Consider the following 23,796-nt stretch of genomic DNA (forward strand, 5'->3'; position numbering starts at 1 on the left):
ATTCAGCCCTGTATCACTTTTTTTTCGCTGCGACTACTAGCACCACCGTGGTGAATGTTGCAGTGAACTTCCCCTCGTTGATTCCCCCCTCCACCCACGTTAAGGGACTCGGTCTACCAGACACTTTGACCGCTTCGTCTCATCCACTCCGCGTTCAACCACTGCGCCTCACTGTAGTTCACAACAACGCACTCAACTAAACAACTCGGTCACCCACTCATCCAGTCACTAACTCAATCACCCTATCACACATTCATCCAGTCACTAACTCATCCAGTCACTAACTCAATCACCCTATCACACACTATCTCGTCACTAATTCAATCACCCTATCACACACTCATCCAGTCACCCACGCATCCAGTCGCCCACTCATCCAGTCACCCACGCATCCAGTCACCCACGCAATCACCCTATCATCCAGTCACCCACTAACTCAATCACCCTATCACACACTCATCTCGTCACTAATTCAATCACACACTCAGCTAGTCACTCAGTCAATCATCCTATCACACACTCATCCAATCACCCACTCATCCAGTCACCCATTCATCCAGTCACCCACTCATCCAGTCACCCACTCATCCAGTCACCCATTCAATCACGCACTCATCCACTCACCCACTCATTCAGTCACCCACTCATTCAGTCACCCACGCAATCATCCTATCACCTACGCATCCAGTCACCCACGCATCCAGTCACTCACGCATCCGGTCACTGACTCAATCACCCTATCACTCACTCCTCCACTCGTTTACTCAAACACTCACCCATTTACTCACCCACCCACTCACCACCATGCAGGTCACCTCACTCTTCTTTTCAGATTAATCAGTTTGCACTGCTCCACTCTGGAATCCACACCCGGTCTTCCTGTTTTCCCAAACTCTTGCAACAATAAACTTGATCCATTTAAGGAACACGTTTCTTTGATCTTAATGATCTAATTACTCATTGGACAGTTATGTATTATAATTTTTTGTTGTTGCTGGCCGCTTGCCGTTTTGTATTGTGTGGGGTGTGCATCGCTGTCAACCCCTTATCAGTGCCTACCTTATTACAGACCAATTCAGACCTTGTTGGTCACCCCGTGCCCCTTATAAATCTCAACGTTCATCCTACAAAGTCCCATCACAAGGGAGAAACACACTCACTTTCCCCCAACAGAATACGGGTAAACCGTGTGGGTTGGCGGCTATGGGTTTTGTTGTGTTTAGGAGTCCAAGTTATAGGACTGCACCATGGGTTGTGCGTGGTTCTCATTGGTGGGAGATTCCCTTCGCTGTGTTGCACGCCAGTGGCTGGGGGCTGCCTGGGGTCAGAGACGTGTGAGCCGGTCCCAATGTGCACCGGCAAACATTTACCGCCAGGTGGCCCCAGTGTTTATTGCCCGTCCACACGTGGATACCTGAAGCCCATGTCAATCCACTGCTGGATGAGTCCCGCAATGAAGATACAATCAGTACATCCACTTAGCTTTTGGACTCCACCTGTTCCATTGGCGGCTGAATGCGAATCTAAATGTGCATACGTTAGAGACTGGTTAATGCGCATAGAAATCAAACCAATTGACCTACGACCTTTGCCCCATCAACTTTTGTAGAATTTTAGATGTGCATTACAGCTACTTTAGCCGGGTGGTTGTGGTGGCTATGTATGCCTGTAAACCACCACTACGTGGAGGTGAGGGTTGGTGGATTACAAAAATATTGCGACAACTCCCACCCCTTGGTCGTCAAGGAGGTAGAGAAGGCGGTGTCGAATAATGTGGACTCCGCCTGTTCCATCTGTAGATTTGTGATAGAGCGTTGGCCCCCCCATTTGCTTGGATTTCTCCAGGTGCTCCGATTTCCTCCCACATGTAAACACTCATTAATCTTGATTTGAAGCTTTCGTGACTGCAGGAATCCTTACTCTTTGGTTCTTTCGGTAAAGTCACGTAGGTAGAAAAAATAATAATGGATCACGACGTTTCTATCGCCACACAAGCAATCTCACTGAGTCTCAAGACTCTTGTTCAGGAGGGGCCTGCCACCAGAAGAAGAAGGAAAAGCGAAGTAGACCTAAGCCCATTAAAAGAAAGAAGACCACCACCAGCGTCACCAATTGCAGCAGTAGCAACAGCCAGAATTCGGACATCAAGAGGATGGACTGCACGGAAGCAGGAGGCTGCGTGGAGCAGAGCATCCCCAAGGTGGATGAACCCAACCTGGCACCTTTAGGTACGTCCTAGTAATGCACACACTACATTTCATTTGGATGTAATTCATAATATCACAAATTAGTTAATGTACGCATATGTTGACCATATCTGTATGCCTGCGCTGAGGAGTCTAGAGATCTGATGTGGTGCTGCTCGGATGTTGGGTTAAACCGTGAAACTCTGGGTTTCAGTCACCGAGCCATGATTAAACTGGCTTCTCATTGATGGTCTTATCCAGTTACCAAACTTCTTCCAGCAAACACTTCTGATGTCGCGTGATGTATAGGAAATTGCAATAACCTCCTAGTGGATAAAAAACGGTCACGAAGGGATGTCATGAGTAGTGCAATGATATCTCCTTCCACGAGCTGTTCTCTTACATGAGGTGGTTCACTGCTGTGTGAGAGTTGCACAGGGATACTTCATCTCATGACATGGAGCCAATAGCACCATTGGAAGGAAACTGAGCAAAATACATTGCTTGACAAATTCCAAAAAGTATCTATTTCTTAACCGGGGTAAATTTTACTTAAACAAGTGGGTAAATTTAGGGAACATTTTTGAATGTATAGACCGAGTCATTTCCACAATGGGAATGTCCTCTTCATTGTACTAACACCTAACTTCCATGTGTATTTACTCGTTCTATTGCAGGTAATTATTGTGAAATTAATGAACTGTAATAGAATAATCTGGCTCAACCACCTCAATGTTAATTATAGTTGTTGCTCTGCATCAACATCAACCACACGAAAAAGTGCAAAATGTTGGGGCTTCAAAATAAGCCCCAAAAATGTATTATGATATTTTTCAGGAAATCAGTATCTTGCTTTTCTACTATTTGTACGTATGTTGAACTTCTTTCGTACCATACGTAGCCAACCGTGCTAATCGGAGGTATTTGTTGCTGGCCATTTGGCATTTTGGGCCTTTGGGCCTGTGGTCATCAACCGTGATTGATAAAACGTCCCATATACATTGTAATGCTATGGCATCCACTGCATGGTGATAAATAAATTATGTATTAGCGCGTGCGTGTGCTCAACGGTGGATGTCTTGTGTTCCAGAGGAAAAGCCCTTCCCGTGCAGTGACTGCTCGTACGGAGCGACGCAGAAGTCGAAGCTCAAGAGACACGTCCTGAGCGTTCACCACGTGCCCTTCGATAGCGTGCTGGACTCTGACTGCCCCAAGAAGAGAAGGCGGCTGGCTGGGTGCCGAGACCACGGCTCAACTCTGGATTTGGAGCGCGCACGATGCTCACGGAGAACTCCCTGATGATTTATTTCATCCTGAGGCTGAGGTACCACGTGTGGGGCGATGAACGGAAGGTTTTGTGCAGCGGACATTTCCATGATGAAATTTCGTCACGTTCACTGCTGCGAGGTTACATCTATTGCCGTATATGTTTAGTCAATTGCTGTTTTTTCTGGTATACAATATATTTAATAAATTGTCCAAATTTCATAACAAAGGTTTTTGGGTTAGATCGTGTAAGTATAAATGTGTCATAACCCTACACCACCTGACACAGCCAATTAGTAAGGAATTTGTCACGTAAACAAAACTCCACTTAGTTACTACTTCAGCCCACCGGTGTTTTGGAGAGGAAATCCACAAGATGAGTACGACGTTTCACTGGTAATTACATCCAGCATCATCGGGCGATTTGCCAGAATAGTGAAGCCATCCACCTGCTTCCGGTCTTAAATAGAGAAAGGCGATGTCATCACTGAACCCATCAGGTGCAGAAATCAGAGGCGGGGAGGGGGATTATTGAAATTATATAATTGATTAGTAATAATTAAATTTGTATGTTTCCTCTATAAGTAATGATAAATGTGAGATGTCTTCTTCTTCCACGCGTTTGTTCCACTCACGTGGGGTCCGCCGTCCTTGCCACCTTCTCCACACCGCCCCGTCCCACGCCATCTCTCCCTCCGCTCCTCGGGCCACCACGTTCGACCGCATCACCACATCGCCCCACGTCTTCTTCTTCTGCCTTCATCTCCTCATCTTACAATCACAATAACTTAATAATACGCTTCCAGGCCGCACTAAGCCTGTAGCTGTCAGAGAGGTTAAAATAATAACATTTTTCTCAGTTTCAATGAATTCTCAAATTAGTCTTGGCCAGTAATAATTAGTTTTACACAACATCTTCTTTGGTTCTTTCGGTAAAGTCACGTACAATGAGAATAAAATAATAAATTGATAAAATAAAATAACACAATAATATTATTTTATAAATTTATTATTTTATTCTCATTCTACGTGACTTTACCGAAAGAACCAAAGAAGATGAATCATTGCAGTCACGAAAGCTTTAAATCGAAATTTTACACAACACTTCATCGTTATCAAAATCAATTAAGTGTTCTTGTTGGCAAGCATGTACTGCAACTTCCAACAGTTATGTTTGAGAGTGTTTAATATTTATTTGGTGTTCCTTTAGTCGTACGCTAATGTTACATCCCGTCTGTGCAATATAACATCTGCCACATAAGCAATTAATCCGATACATACCATCTGTTGATGACTTAGGCAATTCATCTTTAGTACAAGATACAATTTTTTGAATTTTGTGTACCGTGCCAAATCGTACTTAGATTTTTAGCTTTTTGCTTTTCCAAAAGTCGAGCTAATTTGTCAGTCACTCCCACGATATATGGTATTTTAATTGTTTAATAACCTGATCACTTTCAGCAGTATTGCTGCTCGATGTTGGTTTGGCATTCACTGCTCTGTTAATTTGAGCATTATTGTAGAAATTCAATCCTAGATTTGAAGCTTTCGTGACTGCAAAGATCCATACTCTTTTGTTCTATTCGGTAAAGTCACGTAGGTAAAAAAATAAAGCAATGAAAAAATCAAATAAAGCAATAAAAACAAATTATAATGCTTTCTTTTATTTGTTTACCTATGTTACTTTACCGAATAGAACCAAAGAGTATAGAAATTCAATCGTCGCATTTCTTTGACATGTTTAATCTCTCTCCTCAGACTTTCACCATCTGACACTGTTTTAGCCAGATGTATGAGCATCGTGATGAGAGAGGTTTTCTGTGCGGGGTGATGATCCGAATCTGCATTCAGATAGGCATCAGTATGCATTCCCTTTCGGTAGATGCTGTGTGTGTTATTTTACCATTTAGACTTCGTTCGATAAATCACCTCTCCCAAGGAAATAAGTATTTAGAGGCCACACCGGACCGGGTGGGGGGGGGGGGGGAGTTTATCGTTGTGTCTGTTGCTGCGAGCAGACGGCGCGCAATGGAGAGCTTGCTCAGAGCGGAGCTGGGCACGGACTCAGCGAGGACGCTGGGCGCTTCGGCCGGTGGAGGCTGCATCAGCACCGGGCAGAGCTACGAGACGGGGCGCGGACACATGTTCACCAAGATCAACGCCAAGAGCGGGGCACCCTCCTCTACGCCTCCTCTACACCTCCTCTACGCCTCCTCACTACGCCACCTCAACACCTCACCTCCTGTACCCTCCTCTTTGCCTCCTCTACACCATCTTGCATCCTCGCCTCAACCTTCATTCATTCAGCCCTGTATCACTTTTTTTTCGCTGCGACTACTAGCACCACCGTGGTGAATGTTGCAGTGAACTTCCCCTCGTTGATTCCCCCCTCCACCCACGTTAAGGGACTCGGTCTACCAGACACTTTGACCGCTTCGTCTCATCCACTCCGCGTTCAACCACTGCGCCTCACTGTAGTTCACAACAACGCACTCAACTAAACAACTCGGTCACCCACTCATCCAGTCACTAACTCAATCACCCTATCACACATTCATCCAGTCACTAACTCATCCAGTCACTAACTCAATCACCCTATCACACACTCATCCAGTCACTAACTCAATCACCCTATCACACACTCATCCAGTCACCCACGCATCCAGTCGCCCACTCATCCAGTCACCCACGCATCCAGTCACCCACGCAATCACCCTATCATCCAGTCACCCACTAACTCAATCACCCTATCACACACTCATCTCGTCACTAATTCAATCACACACTCAGCTAGTCACTCAGTCAATCATCCTATCACACACTCATCCAATCACCCACTCATCCAGTCACCCATTCATCCAGTCACCCACTCATCCAGTCACCCACTCATCCAGTCACCCATTCAATCACGCACTCATCCACTCACCCACTCATTCAGTCACCCACTCATTCAGTCACCCACGCAATCATCCTATCACCTACGCATCCAGTCACCCACGCATCCAGTCACTCACGCATCCGGTCACTGACTCAATCACCCTATCACTCACTCCTCCACTCGTTTACTCAAACACTCACCCATTTACTCACCCACCCACTCACCACCATGCAGGTCACCTCACTCTTCTTTTCAGATTAATCAGTTTGCACTGCTCCACTCTGGAATCCACACCCGGTCTTCCTGTTTTCCCAAACTCTTGCAACAATAAACTTGATCCATTTAAGGAACACGTTTCTTTGATCTTAATGATCTAATTACTCATTGGACAGTTATGTATTATAATTTTTTGTTGTTGCTGGCCGCTTGCCGTTTTGTATTGTGTGGGGTGTGCATCGCTGTCAACCCCTTATCAGTGCCTACCTTATTACAGACCAATTCAGACCTTGTTGGTCACCCCGTGCCCCTTATAAATCTCAACGTTCATCCTACAAAGTCCCATCACAAGGGAGAAACACACTCACTTTCCCCCAACAGAATACGGGTAAACCGTGTGGGTTGGCGGCTATGGGTTTTGTTGTGTTTAGGAGTCCAAGTTATAGGACTGCACCATGGGTTGTGCGTGGTTCTCATTGGTGGGAGATTCCCTTCGCTGTGTTGCACGCCAGTGGCTGGGGGCTGCCTGGGGTCAGAGACGTGTGAGCCGGTCCCAATGTGCACCGGCAAACATTTACCGCCAGGTGGCCCCAGTGTTTATTGCCCGTCCACACGTGGATACCTGAAGCCCATGTCAATCCACTGCTGGATGAGTCCCGCAATGAAGATACAATCAGTACATCCACTTAGCTTTTGGACTCCACCTGTTCCATTGGCGGCTGAATGCGAATCTAAATGTGCATACGTTAGAGACTGGTTAATGCGCATAGAAATCAAACCAATTGACCTACGACCTTTGCCCCATCAACTTTTGTAGAATTTTAGATGTGCATTACAGCTACTTTAGCCGGGTGGTTGTGGTGGCTATGTATGCCTGTAAACCACCACTACGTGGAGGTGAGGGTTGGTGGATTACAAAAATATTGCGACAACTCCCACCCCTTGGTCGTCAAGGAGGCAGAGAAGGCGGTGTCGAATAATGTGGACTCCGCCTGTTCCATCTGTAGATTTGTGATAGAGCGTTGGCCCCCCCATTTGCTTGGATTTCTCCAGGTGCTCCGATTTCCTCCCACATGTAAACACTCATTAATCTTGATTTGAAGCTTTCGTGACTGCAGGAATCCTTACTCTTTGGTTCTTTCGGTAAAGTCACGTAGGTAGAAAAAATAATAATGGATCACGACGTTTCTATCGCCACACAAGCAATCTCACTGAGTCTCAAGACTCTTGTTCAGGAGGGGCCTGCCACCTTTTCGCAGGAGTAATTTGGATGTTTGGCTAGTACCAGTTACATTGTATGTTGTTGTTGTTGTTGTTTTGCCATGGGAGTAAACCCATACAGAGAAAGGGACCATAATTAGAAAAGCGAAGCCAGGCAGTCCTTCAGAAGATGTCATGCACGGGCGTGACCACTGCACCACCCTGCCGCCCAAACAAATGTAATTTAAATAATGTACAATACTGGCAAATAAACCCTATTAGTGTCAACTGAATTTCTGGACAATCTGGCGTGTGTATAGCTGCATCGGTGTTTCTAAAAGTCGTGTTCACATTGCCTGAAATTAATAATATTAAGAACAGGTTTCCCACCTCTGGTTTCGTTTGACTTACCGGTTGTCCTCATTATGTGTGTCACAGATAATATGGCAAGGAAAATATTACGCAGCACGAGTTTCAGGATTAGGGCAATTATGGTGACACACGTGACCCCCTCTACACAAGTAACAGCTGAGAGTCAATGCTGTGGTGCTGTGCGATTGGTGCAAGCGACCCATCATCGTGTTTTGATGTTGAGCTGTTAAAATTGCACTGTTGTGGGGTGAGGTCAAGGCCGATGACTGCTTCCAGCGGTGTCAAGATCAGCATTTTGAAGAGGCTCGCAGAAGAAGATACTGGGCACTAGGGTGCAGTCTCTCTCCATGAACAACAGAGGGGAGAGGAGCGACACTCACAACAATTATTGGCGGAGCACAAGGCGTATAAAACACAAATTTGGAAGAAAGTTTACCTCGGGGAGTTAACCCACAACACCTGGGTCTGTCCCGCGTGTTCACACGATAACGCGTTTTCATTACAACGTGTTTTCTTTAATTTAGGGAACGCTTTTCGCACAACGCGGAACGCGCTCCGTCACAACGCGCTTACTGAGCCACACTGTGTCTCTTAGTTCTTGCAAGCTAAGCTGGAGTCAGTCTCTCTCATTAAGGCCACATGGCCACACTGTGTCTCTTAGTTCTTGCAAGCTAAGCTGGAGTCAGTCTCTCTCATTAAGGCCACATGGCCACACTGTGTCTCTTAGTTCTTGCAAGCTAAGCTGGAGTCAGTCTCTCTCATTAAGGCCACATGGCCACACTGTGTCTCTTAGTTCTTGCAAGCTAAGCTGGAGTGAGTCTCTCTCATTAAGGCCACATGGCCACACTGTGTCTCTTAGTTCTTGCAAGCTAAGCTGGAGTCAGTCTCTCTCATTAAGGCCACATGGCCACACTGTGTCTCTTAGTTCTTGCAAGCTAAGCTGGAGTCAGTCTCTCTCATTAAGGCCACATGGCCACACTGTGTCTCTTAGTTCTTGCAAGCTAAGCTGGAGTGAGTCTCTCTCATTAAGGCCACATGGCCACACTGTGTCTCTTAGTTCTTGCAAGCTAAGCTGGAGTCAGTCTCTCTCATTAAGGCCACATGGCCACACTGTGTCTCTTAGTTCTTGCAAGCTAAGCTGGAGTGAGTCTCTCTCATTAAGGCCACATGGCCACACAGTGTATCTTAGTTCTTGCAAGCTAAGCTGGAGTGAGTCTCTCATTAAAGCCACATGGCCACACTGTGTCTCTTATTTCTTGCAAGCTAAGCTGGAGTCAGTCTCTCTCATTAAGGCCACATGGCCACACTGTGTCTCTTAGTTCTTGCAAGCTAAGCTGGAGTCAGTCTCTCTCATTAAGGCCACATGGCCACACTGTGTCTCTTAGTTCTTGCAAGCTAAGCTGGAGTGAGTCTCTCATTAAGGCCACATGGCCACACTGTGTCTCTAAGTTCTTGCAAGCTAAGTTGGAGTCAGTCTCTCTCATTAAGGCCACATGGCCACACTGTGTCTCTTAGTTCTTGCAAGCTAAGCTGGAGTCAGTCTCTCTCATTAAGGCCACATGGCCACACTGTCTCTTAGTTCTTGCAAGCTAAGCTCGAGTCAGTCTCTCTCATTAAGGCCACGTGGCCACACTGTGTCTCTTAGTTCTTGCAAGCTAAGCTGGAGTGAGTCTCTCATTAAGGCCACATGGCCACACAGTGTCACTTAGTTCTTGCAAGCTAAGCTGGAGTCAGTTTCTCTCATTAAGGCCACATGGCCACACTGTGTCTCTTAGTTCTTGCAAGCTAAGCTGGAGTCAGTCTCTCTCATTAAGGCCACATGGCCACACTGTGTCTCTTAGTTCTTGTAAGCTAAGCTAGAGTCATTCTCTTTTCGACATGTCTCACCAAATTCTGTAATAATAATGTTCCAGTTTCTCTATATGTTTTTTTAATTTAGATTTAAATAAATCTACATTTTAAAATCCACAATTCTGGCTGCCTCCTGATGATGCTGGTTGTAATTACTGGCGAAACGACGTACTCAGATTGTTAATGTTGCGGCTTTGCTCTCTAACACACAACCGGTGTGCTGTACTAGTAACGAATTGGCATGTTCTGTTTAAGTGACAAACCTTACTAATTGGCTGTGTCGGGTGGTGGTGGGTTTACCGACATATTTTTATATTTATGCAATCTTACCCCAAAAACCTGTATTATGTAAAAATACATTTATTTTCCTCCTTTCTTTTTGGACAGTTTCAAATCTCTAACGTCTTTCAAATTGTTCTGATGTACAGTGCTACATTTCAAATTACTGTCATGTTTGCAACGGGTTGTTTAAAATATATTTAAATGGTGTAGATTCACGTTTAAACTCGCTTCGAATCTGCATTCATCATTTTCTTCTTTAGCAGTCCGTAACCACAATTGGTACATCGATGCATGACCCATTTGATTATGGTTTGTTGGTCTTAATTTATCAATTAAAATGTTATTGAGTGTGCCAAATCCTAAAGAGTGGCGTTTGAGTCGACGTTATTTATTTTATATTCACATGTGAAACGCCTGTGCACATGAATGCAATCCAGTTACACACTCTCCTACTTGTTCATCAACTCTCTTCGTGGTGTAGATTTGATGGCTTGTATAGCAACCATAAACAAACACAACAAGTCCGGGTGACTCATGATCCATGATTCACGATGCCAGTGGGCCAGGTTTCACTCTCAACTCTCTACCTGTGTGGCATGAATAAAACCCACCTGTAAATTTGACCTGAAATGATTGCACAACAATTGCCCCGCCTTCATGCGATGTTTATCCTCCACTGTTTATCTGGCTTTGACCTGAATTATATAAAAGTGCGGCTCTGCAACTGCTGTAGAGTCACATTTGTAAAAACGCATTTTACGATATGAACAGCGCATTGAAAACGCGTACTATTTTATGTATTGTTTAACAAGTGTGTTTACAAATCCACACTGAGAAACACGATGATTGACAGAGGGGAGTAAATTATTTTGTAGATAGTGTATGTAAATAGAGCTACTGTAGGTAAGTAGTTTTCAGTTTTAAAGGCATAGTTTAACAAGACAACACTTGCCACCATCCTTCAAACCCATTGGTGAAAAAAAGCAAAGTTTATGTTTACATTATAACACAATGTTTACATTATATATAATATAATGTTTACATTATATATAATATATAATATAATGTTTATGCAAGAGCCGGGGACTTATGAGACCCCGGGGTCCCGCCATAAGGTTCATATGAATGGTTACCTAATAACTTTTGAAATACGGTAATCGCTGTGAAGTGCAGTTTCCAATTCTTATTGTTCACTCAATCTCTCTGGCCTTTCTATGCAATATGAAGAAGGGTCATTGCCCGAAACGTCGCTTATCGGATTTTTTTTCCCTTTTTCAAGGCCCCAGTGCTACTGATGCATGAATTTGTTTGGTATTTGAAATGATACGAAGGCTCAGCAAGTGATTCCTTGCAGACATAAACAAGCGATACGCGCCACCCCAGCCACCCATGTCGCGAATCAATTGATTATCGCGATTGAGGGCTCGTAAATAAATTCTAGATTCAACGCCTTGTTTTAAAACGTGAACACAGCCGGCTCTAGTGACTGGAGTGGGTGGGTGTTGGACAATGTGAAACAATGACACGCAACGTATACAAATCTAAAACATAAATTCTTACGCACGCGATCCGGTGTGCATATCGCGATCTTCAGGATGAATGATCACGTCCGAATCAATGCGTCGTCGTTGCTCCCCTAGCATGCGCTCTGCGTAACCCGCTCGTGTTGTTGTTGTTTGCGGCAGAGTTTAGGACCTTCGTGGCCAAGAGCCGCAGCTCCCGAGGCAAAGGAGTGATGGCACGCTTCAAGGTGCCGGACTTGCTGAAGCATCTCATGGAACGATACGGGGCTCCGGATATTCACGATCTGGGCATCCGTATCACCAGCATACCTCTGGGCATTTCCGTACGTGCCGTGCCTGCGTGTATGAGCGTGTGTGTGTGTGTACGTGTGTATGCATTGCGTCGCTTGTTGACTGCGAATTGTATTATTATTATTGGATGCCTCAAGTAGACTCTTTGGTTCTTTCGGTAGAGTCACGTAGGTATAAAATAAAATAAATCACGACGTTTCGGGCGCAACACAAGCGTCCGTCATCAGGTGGGAAAGCCTTGGTGTGCTGCTGAGGCAGACTGTTTTAAATGGTTTGAAATGTATGTAGCCCATGGGTCATAAAGAAGTGGCCAGGGCTAGTGATGTTAACGTGAGAAATTAGCGTGTAACTGTAAGGTAGGAAAGCGGCCTCCTCCTCGATTTTACGTGACTTTACCGAAAGAACCAAAGAGTGTGGATTCCTGCAGTCGCGAAAGCTTCAAATCAAGATTGCCTCAAGTATGTATTGTTGTTGCCCTTGAGGGGGTTTACTTTCTGAATTAAATGCGTTCTGGAATTGCTGACACACAGCCACAACGTACGTGTCGCTGTGTTCACACCTGAGAGTGACACTGCATCAGCCTTTTACCAATATTCCCCCGCCCCTGCGTTTGCCTTACACGGCCACAATGCTGAGCTATCCTCAGTTGCTCAGGCACACAAGTTTCACACCTGTCTCCCTGTCAAGTGAATGTGGTGTATCCTTTTGTCATGCAGTCTGAGACAGACTTCCAACACGACTTCAGTTTTGGGGGTGCAGTGCTGTGACAAGAGCACTGAAGTAACTGCTCGTGTAAGTACATCATGTTAATATATATCGTATTGAAGGCTGAGGCCTATTTTACTTTACCGTTCCTTACAGAAATATTCTTTCCCGAGTCTTTGTGCATTTGTCGCTTGTTTCAGAGGTTCGCGATTCGATCCCAGGAGTCGCCCTAGTTAATATTGCGGGTGTATTATCCAAAACTGCATTTCTATATGCTTCACAAATAATGTAAAAAAAAAATCCCGTGTTGTTATTAATGAATGAGGAGGACATGTGTGCCGGCGTCAGAATCAAAATTTGCAAATCTAAACAAGTACTCAGAAATGACTGGATTGGGTAAAACCACAAGTATATATGTTGAACTTCTTTCGCACTGTACGTAGCCAACTGTGCTAATCGGAGGTGTGGAGGGCAACAAACTGAACACAAAAAGCAGTTCTAAAGAAATTCTTTTCAATCTAGATTTAAAAGTGCATAGCTCCAATGGCTTCCTAATATCGAAAGGAAGAGCATTCCAGTTGGCCGCAGAAGCCCATCTGAAAGCGAGTGATGCGGTAACTGTCTTTGTTCGATGGCTTGCCAAAAGCCACTGCTGCTAGGATGATCCACCAATCCCATCTCTCGATTGCAATCGTGCATTAGCAGCACACCTTGCATTCGCTGTTGAACCACTCGTCCATCACGTGTTCCATCATCGCAAGTACAGCACTGCCCTGCACCTGTGGCCGCCACAGTTGCTAACATTGTGTTGTTTGTTTAGGTGATCGGCAAGGCCCAGAAAGGCGAGTGGGAGGTGATGGACCGTGGGCTGGCTCGCATCGAGTGTGACATCAAGCAGGAGGTGGAGGGCCGGCCACACAAGATCAAGAAATACCTGTTGGAGTCGTTCCCCTTGCCAGGGACGAGCGCCGATCTTCGCCGACAGTTCACGACACAGCCGGCGACCGAGATGGTGCTGCAGGTCTTCCAGAATGCCGAGGACATCTTTGTGAATAAGCTGAAGAAGGTGGGGCCCATGGCGTCTGGACTTAATGCAACAAAATTACCGTGCGAGAAAGTTCATGCATTTGCTTACATTTGTCAAAGATTTTCCATAATACATTTGTCCTCGGAATTATTTAATGAGTGATAATCGCCATACGTTTCAAGTCTGTGGATACTTCCACCATTATCAAAAAAACTTTCTCTACCACTGAATTAACTCTCCTCTATAATATTTAGGGCCATCGCTTTCACAAAATTCAGTCACACGTTGAGACAAAAGTAAGGGGGGGCATTGAAATTGGTCGGACATCTATGCATGTGTCACCCTCTATTTGTCCCAACAGAGTGATATGGCTGCAAGTGGTTTGGGTCCTTTATTGTTTCCACCAACAGTGTGTGCAGGACTTCCTGGGGCAGGTGAAAGGGGACACGCTGGCCGGGAAGCTGTTTCAGTTGGCTCTGTGCTGTGGCTCCCTCGAGACTCCTCGCGACCTCGTGGTCAAGGAGAAACCGGCCGCGTTTCTCGGCAACATCAGCACTCCCGACACCAGACCGCCGCTTCTTCCGGGGAGTAAGGAGACAAACTTGCATATACAGTAGACTCTCGATTATCCGCGCTAATTACGGGGAAGATGGCTGCGGATGATAAAAAATCTCGGATGATCCAAAGATATCTATTTTCTGCGGATCTCTATGCCACAAACTAACGATCAACCGATCGATGCACGTGGTCGGTGATAAAACTTTCCTGCTCCCGAGCAGAAGACTCGGCCCTCTAAGTGGATAGCAGAGCCACGCCAATCACCATCAATCAAACTCCACCCACTGTTGTAAAGATATGCAACTACTGTACTGTCGAGGTGATCACGTAGATTTCGGATTCATGGGCGCACATATTTGCTCGATATAAGCACGTGACTTGTAACAAACATTTCCAAGAATTACAATGTATAACTATTTTTAGATTATTAATTTGGGCCTAAGGGAAAATCCATGAGTTATTAATAAGTAAAAATCTCATGTGCGTGGTTAATCCGCAAATCAGATAAACCGCACACGGATAATCAAGAGTCTACTGGATTGCACGCGCGCTGAATTGTCGTAGCTTCTCTAAACACCTTATTTCACATCTCGTATCGATTATTACTAATGCATTAGTAAGAGTTTGGCATATCACGACGCATCAGTTTGTCAGATCTACATCGAGATGACCCGGGTGGCTGAGAGAGATTATTAGCATTGAGCTGGAAACGCTGAGATCCTGGGTTCGAATCTGGGTAACCACCTGTGATTAAACTTGCTTTTGTCAAGTGCAGCCAGTTGATGGTCTCAGCTCGGTCATTAATGACTGTCAAAAAAACCCAAGACATACTAAATGGCTATGCACTTAATTTGACCAAGTCCAATATCGGCTCAACAGAGTGGGTGGGAATGTGCTTCCCTTTACTCTGTGGACCAGAGGTCACTAGAAGCAATGTCAGAGGTAGCTTTGTGATGTTCTCTTCTGCGGGCCATTCTCCAATAGGACGGGTTCCGCTGCTCCGTGAGAGATCCGAGTGGATACTCCGTCTCATTACACAATATCGAAAGCACAATCTGAATAAAATGTAGTTTCTTGTATTGTACATAGGGGGTCAGACCACGGAGGACCTTCAGAATGCTGAGTGTGATCTTGAAATTAATCCTGGACTGGTTCGGGGGATAGTTGAACAATTCGAATATTGGGGCGATATCGTCTTGCATACGGGTGCGAGAAGTCTGCCAGTGGTTTTTTTTAGTCCATCTAGATTTTTGGGTTAGATCATGTAAACATGCACTCAATAATACGCTTTAATATGCACTATTTATGTGACCTAACCCAAAAATCTCTATTATGGGTAATATTGGTCGCGAAGGCCTTCGTGTTAAACTTGTTTTTTGAGTCATCTGGAGAGTGATGATGAAACTTATCGGGAGGCCGTAGATGAGACGTGGGGGGTGGGAGGGCAGAGAGAGTTGCAGTTGTTGAGCCTATTGGAGTGAGTTACAGCATCGTTGTCCTCTCCTACAATGGCATTGCTTGTCTCCTTCGCAGAGGCGGTAGCCGAGCATCTGGTCCGTCTGCTGAGCCACGCAAGTAAGATGGCAGAGCCCCTGGGCCTACCCGCGCTGTCACGCGTGGAGAAGCAGCTTGCCGAGCTTTTGACTCGCGCAACCTCCCCAACCTGGGCCTCGGCTCCTTCTTGGACATCCTCCATCGCAACGCACAGGTGCGTACGTGGCGTGCGTGAGCCCACCCGCCTCCAGCTGGTAAGAGGCAGTACAGCAAGTAGGTGTACGACACTGCCCGTGCAAAGTTTGAGTGTACTTATCGCCTCCGAGTGGCGCTCAATGTTAAGTTTGTTTCCAAAATTGTGCGCGGTAATATTAGTTTATTATTACCAACTTAAAACTCATTTGTCGATAACTCAAATACGTTTAAGCGTTATTCAATCACTGCCAATGCAGAGCACAACAAAGTGTCACATAAGATGCATGGGTTTTCTCTTGTCACTCTTAAAAAATATCTGTGAATTTGGCAAACATCCCAAAGGTAGATATTGAAAATCACCGTTAAAATTGAGTGTACAGCGGTGACATTCAGATAAAATATATGATAACACTATATATGCAAAGTGGACGGGTGGCTCAGAGATCAAAGCGGTGCGTTGGCAATAATGAGATTCTGGGCTTGAATCTGGATTTTGACTGCTTGGGTTGAAACCGAGGTCTCAAGTCTTATCAAGTCGATCGTCCGAGCCCCGTCACCAGCGACTGCACAAAATTACAGTCTCATTAAACTTGGGTTTTGCACTTCATTTTCCTAATTCCATCTCTGAGAATAACAATTTCAGCTTGACTCTCGTGCGCTGCACAATCTCATAACACAGCTAATGTGAAAGTGTTGGCTCCTATTGTGTACAATATAAAAGGCTACCCACCGCATTTTATGACACAGGGCCTGCACGGCTATGCGAGATTTACGAATGGATGATTTATTTGTCTCTTGACATTACGCCGATAGCGCATTTGGAAAACTAAAATTGAGAACGAATTTTGTGTTAATTTGCAAACTTAAATCTGTATTATTTAATCAGTTTTCGTGCACTGCATTGTGAGATGCAGCTCCATGCGTATCGTTTAGCTTTAAGCCGGTGTTTGCCTTGCGGTCGCCTCGGTGTCAACCAACTGATATTGACGGATTTGTTGTGTCTGTGGTAGCTGTTGGAGGAGACTGGGGTTGTGATCTCCGTCCTGGGTGGATCTGGAGCCAGAGAGAGTAGCCGGAGAGCGGCAGCCCTCTCCCCGCGAGCGAGGAGTCGAGTAGCGGCTGCTCTCACTCGAGCGAGGAGTCCGGAGCCCGCAGCCCTCTCGAGATCAGCGCTCCCCCGGGTGGGGAGCCGGGGGCCCGCGTCCCCCACAACTGACAACCTGTGTACCAACTGGCTGAGTGAGAGTTTGTGTGTATTTGAGCGTAATCGTGCCAGTGTTTAGCTGTACCAGGGAGTTTGATGCAGCAGAGTGTTTCGGTGTAGCAGGGTGTCTGGATTGTGCCGGCACACTATCCTTCTATCCGTAATGTCGTAGGGTGAGGTCCATTAAAAGTTTACTCGGACCCCAACCTGTCAAAGCGCCTAATCATGGAACGTGGTTCTCAACATCGTCCCTCACCCATGCTACGTACCTTTGAGACGTCCTGCTTTTACAAATGTTGATGAACTGGAGGGCAAAGGTCTGGAGGACCCCACATGGAGTCTGGTTTCTCACACCCAAGCCTCCTGTGACATTTCTGGAGGCTTCTCTGGGATCTTTGTCCCATTTATTGAGTGCGTATTTGGCTTACTTCTGGCTTCGTCCCAAGACGTCATCCAGTTGGGAAATACCCGAAGGTTGTGGGAGTCGCCCCGTGCTTCAGTTTATTTCCAACCCTCGCAATGGCTGGATGCTCACCAGCCGGAAGTCTTTTGCTGCATACACCACGACCGAGGTGTTGAGAGCAGCCATCTCGTGGCTGGTCGGCAATGGAGATGGTATTATCGATTAGGGGAGCGTGAGTCTGTGGCGTTGGTGGTGCTGCTGTCACGGAGGCGACACGAGTTTAGGAAATTCAGTTTTGTGGGTTTCCTGTAGGGAGCACTGAAAGATCCTCCCTTCCTCTTTCTCCACCCTTGTCTCTACTGTCTCCATGTCCCCGTTCAACTCTTTCTACGCCGCTTTCCTTGAATGTGCAGCCGCCTTTACGGCCTCCCCTCTCCCCTTCTCTCCACCTCCAACTCATCTCCGTCGTAATCTCCTCCCCTTTGTTCAGGCTCTTCCCTTTCTTCCTCAGTCTATGGATGGGGTTATTGTTTATCCGGCTCTTATACAAAAAATGGAGCTTATTTAGCCTTTGAATAGGATTTTGTTTTCTTTCGGTAGCGTGTTGCGCACCTAGGGAAGATCGAGCCACGTCACCGGTTCCCATTATCAAAATCTTTGTCAACTTGTCTCCCTCGGTAGGAATGCCTTTCCTTCTCCAGGAGGCAATTGTTTCTCTCTCTCACCTCCGTTATTTCTTCCAATGCGCTTTCTTAATCTCGCTTGCTGTGTGTCTCGACTCTATCATTCAACAAGGGCAAATTTAAAAATTTGCTTTTTTTTCCTCCACTGCTTTACCACTATACCTCCTGCGTGGGTACTCGGAGTTTCATCTAATGTACTATTTGATGGGTCGCTTCCACACAGCACAAAGGCGGTAGCTATCCGAACGGTAAATTTTTCTTTCAATTTCGATAGATTCTCGAATTATTCTTGGCCAGCAGTAGCTAGTTTTGCACAGAACTTCAACATTAAAATCAACTGAGTGTCCTTGTTGGCACGTGTGCTCTGCTACTGCTGAACACGGGTGCCAACAAATAATACATTATTTAAATGCATGCCTATAAAGGGTACCATACTTCAATAGGGATTACCATTGGTACGGCTATTTTAATACACAATAGACAGGAAAGACAAGATCAAAATGCTCTCATTATGCACATGCATAATGTACGTTGACTCGGTAATCTCCCCCCCCCCCCCCACTTTGCGCGAGAGTGTCACAAATCTGGCTGTCGCCTGATGAAGCTAGTTGTAATTACTGGCAAAACGTCGTACTCTGATTATAAATGTTGTGGCTTGGCTCTCCAAAGTACCAGTGACGAATTGGCTTGTTCTGTTTCCGTGACAACCCTTACTAGTTGGCTGTATCGAGTGGTGGCGGGTTTTAACGACACGTTTATATATGTACGCGATCTAACCCAAAAAACACCTCTATGGATGATATTGGGCCCGAAAGCCTACGTGTTAAACCAAAATAAAAAATATTTACAAAATAACAATAATTTCTAGTTTTCCTCATTTACATCGTGATTCGTATGGAAAGACATGAGATGATTGAGACATGTTAAATCATAAACTATTTATTAATATGTATACAGATAGTCCTCGACTGCAATGTCCTTGTCCACAAGCAAACAGCGTTAGGATAGCAGCCTCCTTTAAAAGTCTGAGTAGATTTATATGCTGTAGAAGACAGTTGACGAATCCTCGCTGCTTGATTCCTCCTCGGATCCCTTCAGCAGTGAGTCGTCACCAGTCTTCTCTGCCTGCTCATTCTCCATGTGGCACCGCTGGGGTGGGTGCAATACGCCAGGAGACTCCTTATGCAGTGAGCAGCGAAGCAGGCCCATCTCTGCCTGCTCATCCTCAACGTGGAATTGAGGCGATGGCGGTGAGCTGGGGGCATCGGTGAGGAGGGTGTTACGGAGACGGCCCAGCTCTGCCTGCTGCAGAATCGTCTGTACGACGAAGCGCTCGCGGCGCATGCAGGCGCGCACATGGGATGGCGTGTCCGGGATGATGTATGCAATGCAGGCCTTCGTGAGTAACACCACGTGCTGCACACGTCCACACACAGGTAAAGGATTTTCAGTTTCAGGATTTGCATGTAAAGGGTGCTTACTAAATATAATATGGCAGCATCTCAAAGTGCTTTACATCTCAGGTCAACTATTCCGGGGACCTGCAGCCTAGGGATATTATATTGTTACGTCGTTTTTCCCAAATTAAATTAAGTCATTTGAGTAATTTTTGAACATTTGGCAAATTATACCGAGGCACTTTTTTTGAATTACTTAATGGGTTTTTTACGTTCACTATGCAGCAGGCAACATTTATGATGTGCAGTTAATGCACCCACCGTATTCACCTGGGCAGCCGCAAATTACCGCAACAATCAGCAAACACTTACACTCGGCCATGTCACCACTACAAAGATTCCCTGTGTAGCCTTTCACAGACTGAGACAAGTGCATCTATGAAGGTTCGCACAGTGCCTGTGGGGGTGGTGTGCACGTTTATCTTGCCAGTGATGATTTTCACACACTTCATCAAGTACTCATTTTAAGACAGAATCAACTTAAAGGAAGCTCAACACTGGTTCTAATATTTTCCACTGTTCTTGGCTGTGGCCAGAAATAGTACTCCGGTCACACAGGATTGGTAGCGCAGTTCACAAACAACAACGCAGCCGCTCCCCTTCCCACAAGCACACATGCTTACGTATGACAAATTGCATCAACAACATGAATCGTCTGCTGCATGATGAATGTGAGTATTGTATTACCACTATTATTTGTGATCTCAGAAATACTGTGCAATTGTGAGGTGTAATAGCATTACTGGCATTATCTGTAATGACCCATTGACAATGCTCACGGTTTGCTCTGCTGACCTTAACAACTGGTCACAGATGAGTCTATACGATGGTGCAGTAGTGTAAGGCTTTGCACACTAGACTTGCAATCCAGAGGTCACGGGTGTGAATTGATCTTTGGTCGTGGGAGTGTAAACAATGGTGAAAGTTTTTTTTTTACATTCCACTGCCTCTATCCACCTAGCAGTGTAAATGGAATACATCCAGTCAATTGGTCGGCTGAGTTTGGTTCTGTCCAGTGTGGGAACTCCCACATCTTCCCAAGACGTCTGACCAGTGTGGAAGAGCAGTAAAAATACATCTTAAGGGTCTCTCTTGAGCTCCCTATAGCAGGAGCGCTTTTGCCATCAGTGACATGAGCAAGTAATTGGAGGGCTGTACCTTTATCTTTCAATGGGTTTATGAATGTGTGTGTGTCTGTGTGTGCATGTTGATGTGTACCTGCATGGCAATGACGAAGGCCAGCTTTGCCGTCAGTACTTGCCAGTACTGCTTGGTGACGGAGTAGGCTTGGGGATGATCCGGCGGGTAGCGATAACCTGGATACCTACACACGTACAACCACAAGCACGCATGGACTATATTGAGCAAAGTGCCTAGAAAGTAGAGTTGGCGCTAAATTGAACAAGTATGGTTGTGCACAAACGGTAAATGCGTTCACAGCCCTTAAAAAAATCCGCTTCTGAAAGAGGGCCTTCCCACAACGTGCAGCTTGTTGGGGCTCTTTTGACAATGGTTCACGCTGGTCCATGCCAGGTTGGTGAAGGCAGGGAGTACAGATAATGGGAGAGCAATATAGCACAACTGTTAATTTTGCTGAACTACCCACTGCTGACAACCTAGCTCCACAGTCGCCTACTGCACCTGCATTGTGCATGGTGATCATCAATCTAAGCATGAACAAGGCTCAAGCCGGCTTGACTTCCGGAATCTAAGATCAGCTGTATTCGTGGTGATTTGATCATAGTCAAGTAAGGTTATATTAAATATCGATCAATATGGTTATATTGATTATAGTTGTGTATGCCAGCAATTCAAAAACGTTAGAGAAAAGGGTTGGTAGATCGCATCAATTTCTTAACTATCTGTGCTGAGGTGACCAGAAGATGGCTGTAGACCAAGTGGTTTCATGTCTGTGTGAACCTTTAAGCTTCATTTCAATATCATGGGTTCTCCAGGACCTCTTATTGCATCCCACATGCATAAAACCACCTTAAACTGGAATCCCAATGCACGGTCTGCCTGCAAAGGGATCTTGAGACTCAATTAAGCAGTCGTGGATCGATAGATAAATAAATAACATTACTCTTTAGCAAGGTAACAATGAGCTAGAATTTATATCAATCTATTATTATATTTCTCTAAGTGGGACTTTGGTTGTGAAGCCATCCCACCCGTACCCACTGCTCCCCCCCTCCAATTCCCCCCCCACCCCCTTTACTGTCCCCACCCACCATGCACACTCTTCCCCCAACCCTACCACAACCCCTTACTACCCAACGAAGCCAAACCCTGTGTCCACGGTAAGGGGCAGGGCATAAACAGAGGTGGGGCCTAGGGGAAGTGTGGGTCTTAAAAGGAAAGTCACGGAGTGAAAAGAGGAAGAAAACGAGCCTAATCAGGAAGGGGCGGAGCCAGGAGGACGCCACACCCAGAAGGATGTCGCATCTACCTGGACAACACACCCAGAGATCAGTGCATCACATTCGCAGGGACGGCACCCCCGATAGCTGGGCATGACACTGAATGGCACAAACCTGCAGGTTGTGTGGATTGCCGGATCAAACCAGGCTGGCAGGATGTTGGGATAATTTTGCTCCTTGAAGTCGCTGATCTTGAAAATTGAAAAGCTGTCCTCCGTGTACCCATGCATTGTAGGCGAACCTGTGCCATACTCTGCTGAGTATCCATAATAATACACCAGGCGTGGGATGATGTCCGTTGTGAACGCCAAGATGCATGACTGTGGAATTAGCATACGGAGGCACAGCGATAGCGGTCACTTAGCATGCAATGATTTGACCAAGGCTTCTGAACATCTTACCTTGGCAATTACATTAATTTTCACAAATACAATTTGGGGGGTTGCTGCCAGAGTGAAATGGTTACCATATAAGGACTTGCAATCTGGCAGTCGTCAGTTCAGTCTCCTGACACAACAGTTGAAGCAATGGATCATTTTCTTAAATCTCCCCCACCTCTGTCCAATTAGCAATATAAATGGGTTCATCACTGTTTTAGCGCAGGTAATTCCACATCTTACAACATGTCTGGTCATCATGGAAGAGTAGGCCAAATACCGTGTAGAGGGGTTCTCTAGAGCTACCTTTAGTTGAGGCCCTTCTGCCAGCAGTGACATGAGCAAGCAATTGCAAGGCTTTACCTTTTGCGATTTTGGGAGAGAGTGGATAGGAGCGGTGGTGCAGTGATTCGTGCACTGCACTTTGAATTCAGCACACATGCAATTGACTTCCAGCTACGACTAACATCAGTGACAAGTGATACCCGAACCGCTCCTGGTCCCCCACTACACCTCTTCTCAAACCTGCCATGACCAGAATGGTGAAGTATGGTAAAAAGAACCCACACGGCTAACATGACATGTTATGTTGAGCGAGAAAGCGAGCGGACAATCTGGCGACTTACATTGGTGATTACAGAGAGGGTGGCAATGATACTCAGAATGTCGGCCCAGGCTCCAATTCCTCTTGCTCGCGAAACCACAGGCCTCCTCATCTTCGTTACGAGCTTCCACGCGTCGACCCGCACTTCGATGATGTTGTTCAGCAGTGCGAGCAATGGCGCAAGTGGAAATGATGCCACGAAGAGAGTGACAAACCCGAATTGGATAACTGGGGTATATTTTGAGAATGGGTAGGGGGGCAAGGATAGGATAATGAGTGAAACAGGATATAGACACACACTCTTAATGCTGTTATGTTGTGATTACTTTAAGCAAACAAAACATGTTTTCAATGCATTGAATGTGTTTTAGTCAAAGGAGACCCCAAAATATGATCACATTTTCGTATCATTTGTTCACAAAATTATCGTGTCCATTACATTGGCCACTGAGATGCGACCAGCCACTACCATCTTTAATGCTCAGCTCTGGTTCACCTGGGTTTCTTTTGCACCATTTTCCACCACTAGGTGGCTATAATAACTAGATCACATCCTGTATTGAGGACTCCATTAACCGTACCACACATTTTTAGGCATATGCAC

This window comes from Petromyzon marinus, chromosome 37 (assembly GCF_048934315.1).
Source record: "Petromyzon marinus isolate PM22_M1 ecotype Great Lakes invasive population chromosome 37, UKy_Petmar_22M1.pri1.0, whole genome shotgun sequence".
In the NCBI taxonomy this organism is placed as follows: domain Eukaryota; kingdom Metazoa; phylum Chordata; class Hyperoartia; order Petromyzontiformes; family Petromyzontidae; genus Petromyzon; species Petromyzon marinus.